Source organism: Octopus sinensis, linkage group LG19 (assembly GCF_006345805.1).
Source record: "Octopus sinensis linkage group LG19, ASM634580v1, whole genome shotgun sequence".
In the NCBI taxonomy this organism is placed as follows: domain Eukaryota; kingdom Metazoa; phylum Mollusca; class Cephalopoda; order Octopoda; family Octopodidae; genus Octopus; species Octopus sinensis.
This window is the reverse complement of record NC_043015.1, coordinates 43,240,437-43,247,936: the sequence shown is the minus strand read 5'-3', so window position 1 is coordinate 43,247,936 and position 7,500 is coordinate 43,240,437.

Below are 7,500 nucleotides of genomic sequence, written 5' to 3'. Positions count from 1 at the left end.
ACTTCTTTCAGTTTCCGTCAACCAAATCCACTCACAAGGTTTTGGTCTGCCCGAGGCTATAGTAGAAGACACTTGCCCAAGGAGCCACGCAGTGGGACTGAACCCGGAACCATGTGATTGGTAAGCAAGCTACGTACCACACGGCCACTCCTATGTATATATATACACACACACACATGTATATATACATGTGTGTGTGTGTGTGTGTGTGTATGCCTAAGTGTGCAGTGATGTGCTTTTGCATGTATGTCTGTTTCAGTCTTCGGGCAGGTATTCCTTTTATTTTACTTCACGTAATTTCCATCTATTTATTTTGGGGCATCTGGTTTTAATATCACCACAAACCAAAAGTTTCAAAATACAAAATACAAAAAAAAAAAAAAATGCTTACTTGCTATAAAATAGTTGCCTAGGTGATATGCAAAGAATTAACAAACTATTGCAGCTGCAGTCAGGCCTGGAATTTCAGTTCCACGTGCATCTGAAGCCAATAACGATTGAATTGATGCCAGCCTGTTTGCTTAATTCCCTGGAACAGAATCCAAATAAGAAGTTTGGTTTTTAGAATTCTGTCTGAAACAGTTTACAAAGAGGGTCGAAATAATAATGTTTTAACGCTTTATATTGATACAAAGCTTTTTGCTTAACGTATACTCTTACTCTTTACTCTTTTACTCTTTTACTTGTTTCAGTCATTTGACTGTGGCCATGCTGGAGCACCGCCTTTAGTCGAAGCAAATCGACTCCAGGACTTATTCTTTTGTAAGCCCAGTACTTATTCTATCAGTCACTTTTACCGAACCACTAATGTTACGGAGGCGTAAATACACCAGTATCGGTTGTCAAGCGATGTTGGGGGGACAAACACAGACACAAACACACACACATGCACATATATATACATACATACGACGGGCTTCTTTCAGTTTCCGTCTACCAAATCCACTCACAAGGCTTTGGTCGGCCCGAGGCTGTAGTAGAAGACACTTGCCCAAAGTGCCACGCAGTGGGACTGAACCCGGTACCATGTGGTTAGTAAGCAAGCTGCTTACCACACAGCCACTCCGACGCCTATGAGGAGGGTAAGTGACAATGGGAAGGTAGATTAGATAAGAAATCTATGGAATGAATACCAGGTCATGTGGTTAGGCTGTTTTTGCTTTCTGTCATCAAGACCGAAATGCATTGTGGGTCGAAATACTTTCTCAACACTTGAAGGAAAGATGTGACCGGCACTCCGTCGGTTACTAAGACAAGGGTTCAGGTTGATCCGATCAACGGAACAGCCTGCTCATGAAATCAACGTGCAAGTGGCTGAGCACTCCACAGACACGTGTACCCTTAACGTAGTTCTCGGGGAACATTTTGTTTGTTGTTAACACGACGTTTCGGCTGATATACCCTCCAGCCTGCATCAGGTGTCTTGAGGAAATTTCGAACCTGGGTTCCCATTCCTAAAGTATTTTTCGATGCTGTTGTCGTTGTTGTTATTATTATTATTATTATTATTCAGGTCACTGCCTGGAATCGAACTCGGAATCTTGGGGTTAGTAGCCTGCGCTCTTAACCACTACGCCATATGCCCGCGGGCTTTGTTGCCTTTCATCCTTTCGGGGTCGATAAATTAAGTACCAGTTACGCACTGGGGTCGATGTAATCGACTTAATACCTATGTCTGTCCTTGTTTGTCCCCTCTGTGTTTAGCCCCTTGTGAGTAGTAAAGAAATAGGTATTAGCTTCGAGTCTCTACGTCTACACAGTGTCTGAAACGATACAAATGTATTAAAGTCAGAGGCTCCTGCTTTGAAAGAAATTAGGGTTTTGTACTTCTTCGAAATTAATAAATGTATCCCCTGAAAAACTCTTTAAATTTCTGGAATACACCTTGTAGTTTAGCGTGATGTTTAGCAATATATTCTTTGTTGGATATTCAGTGTTAGCAAGGCTGTGTGTCAGAAGTCAATGACCACATGAAAATTTTATCGAATTTTTCAATTATTCTATTGACTTGCATCGTTTATATTGACGAGTATAAACCCAACAAATTAATGGAACAACGTTCAGCAAACATAACAGCAGCGGATCTTCTGTAATACGGACTTGTTACACAGTATTATGAAAGTAGTGGTGCATATCTCTGAAAACGAAATATGTAGAAGGAATTTTAATCACTGTATATAATTATTGTGCGTTACTCGACACTACAACTTAAGGTTGGTGCTTTTTGTCGAAAAATGAAAGAGTGTGAGAGCGAGAGACCAATTCGGCGAGCCGTGTGACATAGGTTTCGCTAGACAACTGAATGGCTCTGGTCTGAGGTTGAATTTGTTGTTTTTTTATAACTGTAAGCCAGCCTTCTAGAACCCTCGGCAAAACTAAATTTCGCCGTGTCGACCATAAGTTAGCCAGTACCGACTAATCGAACTATATTCTCGTAAGAGTTGATACCGTTTTTTGGCGATACTTTTCTTTTTATGGAGATACATTAGGCTGTGGTTCTACGCTGGCAAAATCTGAGAGCTATGGTTCAAAACTCAGCAGTGGTCTCACCACACTATCAAACACAATCCGCCGCTAACCGCACGATGTATTATCGATGCATTAAAAACAAACATTGCAAAATATTCGGTCCGAAATTCTTACACTTCTGCCATTCAACCGCCTCGGAATAGGGTTTTTATTTTATTTTAGTCGACCCAAAAAGGATAAAAGACAAAGTTGGCCTTGGTGGGATTTGAACGCAGTACACAGGACATCAGAACAAAGGCCACCAGAACAACTCACCACCACCACTACCACCACAACTGCATTATTTCTTGTATTGTTCATACTGTTGTTGACCTTGTGGTTGTTGTTGTTGCTGTTGATGATGATGATGATGATGATGATGATGGTGGTGGTGGTGGTGGTGTGGTGGTGGTGGTGAGAATGTTGGTAGTGATGTTGATGGTAGTGGTGGTAGTAGTGGTTATGACAACGGTGGTGGTGGCGGTGGCGGCGGCGGTGGTGGTGTTGATGATGATGATGATGGCGATGATGATGATAATGATGATGGTGGTGGTGGTGGTGGTGGTGGTGGTGGTGGAGATGGGAGTGGTAGTGGTGAGGGGTGTTGATGGCAATAATGATGTTTGTGATTATAATGATTATGATGATGATGACAGTGATGGGGAAGTTGATGATGGTGGTGGTGGTGGTGGGTGTGGTGGTGGTGGTGATGATGATGATGATGATGATGATGAGGTGGAGGAGGAGGAGGTACGTTAACTGTCCTGTGATTGAAACTATTGTAGCGAATCTCTCGGAAAGCAAACCGTGTGGCAGTGAAGAAAATCTTCACAGCCGACCGACCAGTCTGAAGCAGCCCAGGAGCAATGGGAGAGGTGGAGCCAGGTCAACCGATGCATGCAAAATCTTATTTCAAAAGCTGTCTGCTGCTACTGCTGCTGCTGCTGCTGCTATCGTTGATGTTACTAAGTACAAAGGCAACCCTGATCCAGCAGAACTACAATCAAAGAAGGCTTTCTATCCATGACCATCCTGTCTTATATTCGAGCACTGTTTAGGACTGTATCATCCATCATGTCATTTTGTAGTGCAAAGGCAGCTCTGATCTGGTAGAACCATGATCAAATAAGACATTCCGGTTGTGACCATCCGGTCATTTATTTAGGCAAAGTCTATCTAAGTCTACATCATCTAACATGGCTCAGCTTTTCTCTCTAATGACACAATTGGTGTGATTTGAGGGAAATCTGACTACTATGTCTAGCAGATCGAATGACCCACTCAAAGGCTCTTTCTCGTTCTCTCGATTTCTCTGTCTCTTTATGTCTGTTTGTCAGTCTCTCAACCCACCTCTCTCCCTCTCCTTTACTCTCCATCTCTTTCTCTCTGTCTTTCTGTCTGTCTGTCTCTCTCTCTCTCTCCATCTCTTTCTCTCTGTCTGTCTGTCTGTCTCTCTCTCTCTCTCTCTCCATCTCTTTCTCTCTGTCTTTCTGTCTGTCTGTCTGTCTGTCTGTCTCTCTCTCTCTCTCTCTCTCAATCTCTTCCTGTCTGTCTCTCTCTCTCTCTCTCGCTCCCTCTCTTTCAGTTGAAGTCTATGCATGGAAATTTTGAAGAACTAATAAAGACTCTCATCACCAGCATCACCATCACCATCACCATCACCATCATCATCATCATAATCATCATCATCATCGTCATCGTCATCGTCATCGTCATCGTCGTCATCATCATCATTATTATCCCACCTCCATCCATCCCCTTCCTCCTTATATCTTTTTCTCCTCTTCAGTCTCCACATCATCATCATCATCGTCGTCGTTGTTGTCATTGTCATCATCGTCATCGTCATCATAGTCACCGTCGTCATCGTCGTCATCGTCATCGTCGTCATCGCCGTCGTCATGTTCGTCAGCATCATCGTCATCGTCATCGTCCTCATCGTCGTCATCGTCCTCATCATCGTCATCGTCGTCGTCGTCATCATCATCATTATCCCACCCCCAGTCATCACCTTCCTCTTTATATCTTTTCATCCCCTTCAGTCTCCACATCATCATCATCGTCGTCGTCGTTGTTGTCATCGTCATCACATCATCATTGTCATCATCGTCGTCATCTTCATCGTCATCATCATCATCATCATCATTACCCCTCCTCCATCCATCCCCTTCCTCCTTATATCTTTCTCTCCTCTTCAGTCTCCACATTATCCTCATCCCCTTTCTCCTCTTTTGTCTTACCATCCTTCTTGACTTTTATTTCATTTCCACCACAATATGTTAAAATTGGCTTCATTAATAAACTAATAATGTTATTCTTATTATTTTCATTATCATCATCATCATCATTATTATATTATTATTATTATTATTATTATTATTATTATCATTATTATTATTAATACATCAAGTAAACGTTAGTTAAGCGAAAAGGTTAAGTATTAATTTCATATCTCCGATTCTAGCTTATTTAAATCTATTCTGCTTTCTCTTATGAATAAAAGATTTCATGATTTATCTACGATTCCGTTGAATATTGAATATTGGTTAATGCCTCATCTCTTATTCTCTCTCGGTGTTTTATTTATCAATAAAGAATTTTGATGACTTTCCAAACACATAAGAACTGCTTGCTTGTTACAAAATGGGGTGAGTGCGCCGTAGTATGAAAATGTCACTCTCTACAAATCTAAGTGTGAATGTGTTTATGTATATATTTGCATATATGTAAATGTATACATATATTTATGTGTGTGTGTGTGTGTGTATGTGTATCTATCTATCTATCTAGCTAGCTAGCTATATATATATATAAACCATCCGAACGTGGCCGTAGCCAGTACCGCATCGACTGGCCTCTGTGCTGTGGGCACATAACAAACACCATCCGATCGTGGCCGTTCACCAGCCTCATCTGGCACCTGTGTCGGTGGCACATAAAAACACCATCTGAAGACCCGGCAAGACTAGTCAGACCATAACCCGTGGCCCCTACCTGGGACGTAGTCAGTCCACCTGTGCATACCTTCCTTCTTGTGACACTTGTGAAGACCTGTTGAGGCAAGTGAAAATCAAATCAAATCAAAATAGATGAACATCAATGGAATTTGTATCTTTGTGGCACACAAGAAAACCATCTGAACGTGGCCGTAGCCAGTACCGCATTGACTGGCCTCCGTGCTGCGGGCACGTAACAAACACCATCCGATCATGGCCGTTCGCCAGCCTCATCTGGCACCTGTGTCGGTGGCACATAAAAACACCATCCAAGCATGGCCGTCTGCCAGCCTCGTCTGGCACCTGTGTCGGTGGCACATAAAAAACACCATCCAAGCGTGGCCGTTCGCCAGCCTCGTCTGGCACCTGTGTCGGTGGCACATAAAATCACCCACTACACTTCGGAGTGGTTTGGCGTTAGGAAGGGCATCCAGCTGTAGAAACACTGCCAGATCTGACTGGCCTGGTGCAGCCTTCGGGCTCCCCCAGACCCAGTTGAACCGTCCAACCCATGCTAGCATGGAAAACGGACGCTAAATGAATGATGATGATGATGATGATATATATGTAATATATATATAACATATATATATATATGTAATATATATAAATATCTATATATATACATTTGTGTGTAATATATATATATTACAATGTATAATATATATTAAATATATAATATATATAATATATATATATTATAATATATATATATAATATATATATACATATGTAATATATATACATATTACACCACACACATATATATATCTATATACATGCATACATATATACACCCACACACATGCATATATTATAACTTTGTGTGTGTGTGTGTTTGTGTGTGTGTGTGTATGTGTGTGTATGTGTGTAGAAACATTATCTCTAAATCTCTCAAAGAGAGATATTCAGTAACTGTTCCATAAAGAAAAGACTATTTGCCAGAATAATGTGGCTGTACTGGATGGGACATATATTATTGAAGAGGCTAGTCGCAGTTTAAAACAAGTATAACTGTCACTAAATACACACACACATATATATATACATATATATATACACAGGTGAAAATAAATTTAAGACCGACGATAAAAGTTCTATTTCTTACAAAATATTTTGTTACTAACACCATACAAATTATTTATATCTCAAACAGTCTTAAATTTATTTTCGCCAGTGTATTAAAACAGATTAGGAGATCGAAAATCCACCTGACGAATGTCTTTGAAGACATGAAACGATTGTAGTGGCGTTGTTTATTTTTATTATTAAAATTTTATGTATTGATTAAGTCTTTCCTTGTTTGTTTTGCAAAAATAGTGTTTTTCTCGAATTAATATTATATAATATTTTACTATAAAATGGATTTAATCCTAAATCTGATTTTTCCCCGTAAATTTGGATTTATTCCCAATATTTATTATTATTATATATATAATATAATATATATATATATATATAAAACAGCCCTCACGGTTGTTTTGCTCTTGTCTACTGTCCTGTTTTTGTTACCACTTTAACCCTCCATAAAAAAATCCCCAATTTTATTTAATTTGCTTTGCGAGAAGGACTGTTTTAACAAAGTTGTGTCTCATCCATACCTTCGAAACGCAGAGTAGATGAAACAGGAGACAACTGATGAAGGGAATGTTCTTTACATTGCTTGTCTCATTTCCCTATTTGTTTCTTTCGTTGTTTCAAAAAAAGTTCGTTTTCTATGCATTTGTTTTTTATGTTCTCGTTTCCCATTTTGTTCATATTTTTTTGATGCCCTGTACCTATATATACATGTATATATACATATATATGTAGGCATATACATGTGTGTGTATATATGCATAGATATATATATATATAGTATTTATATTATGTATATTTGTATATAGCTAATAGTGAAGGATTATCAATCCAGGCAAAGTACTTCACAAGTTCTCTGTTGGCACACCAGGGTAACAATATGGTTTAGATTAGTGAAGAGCTCACTCTAAGAATTCTT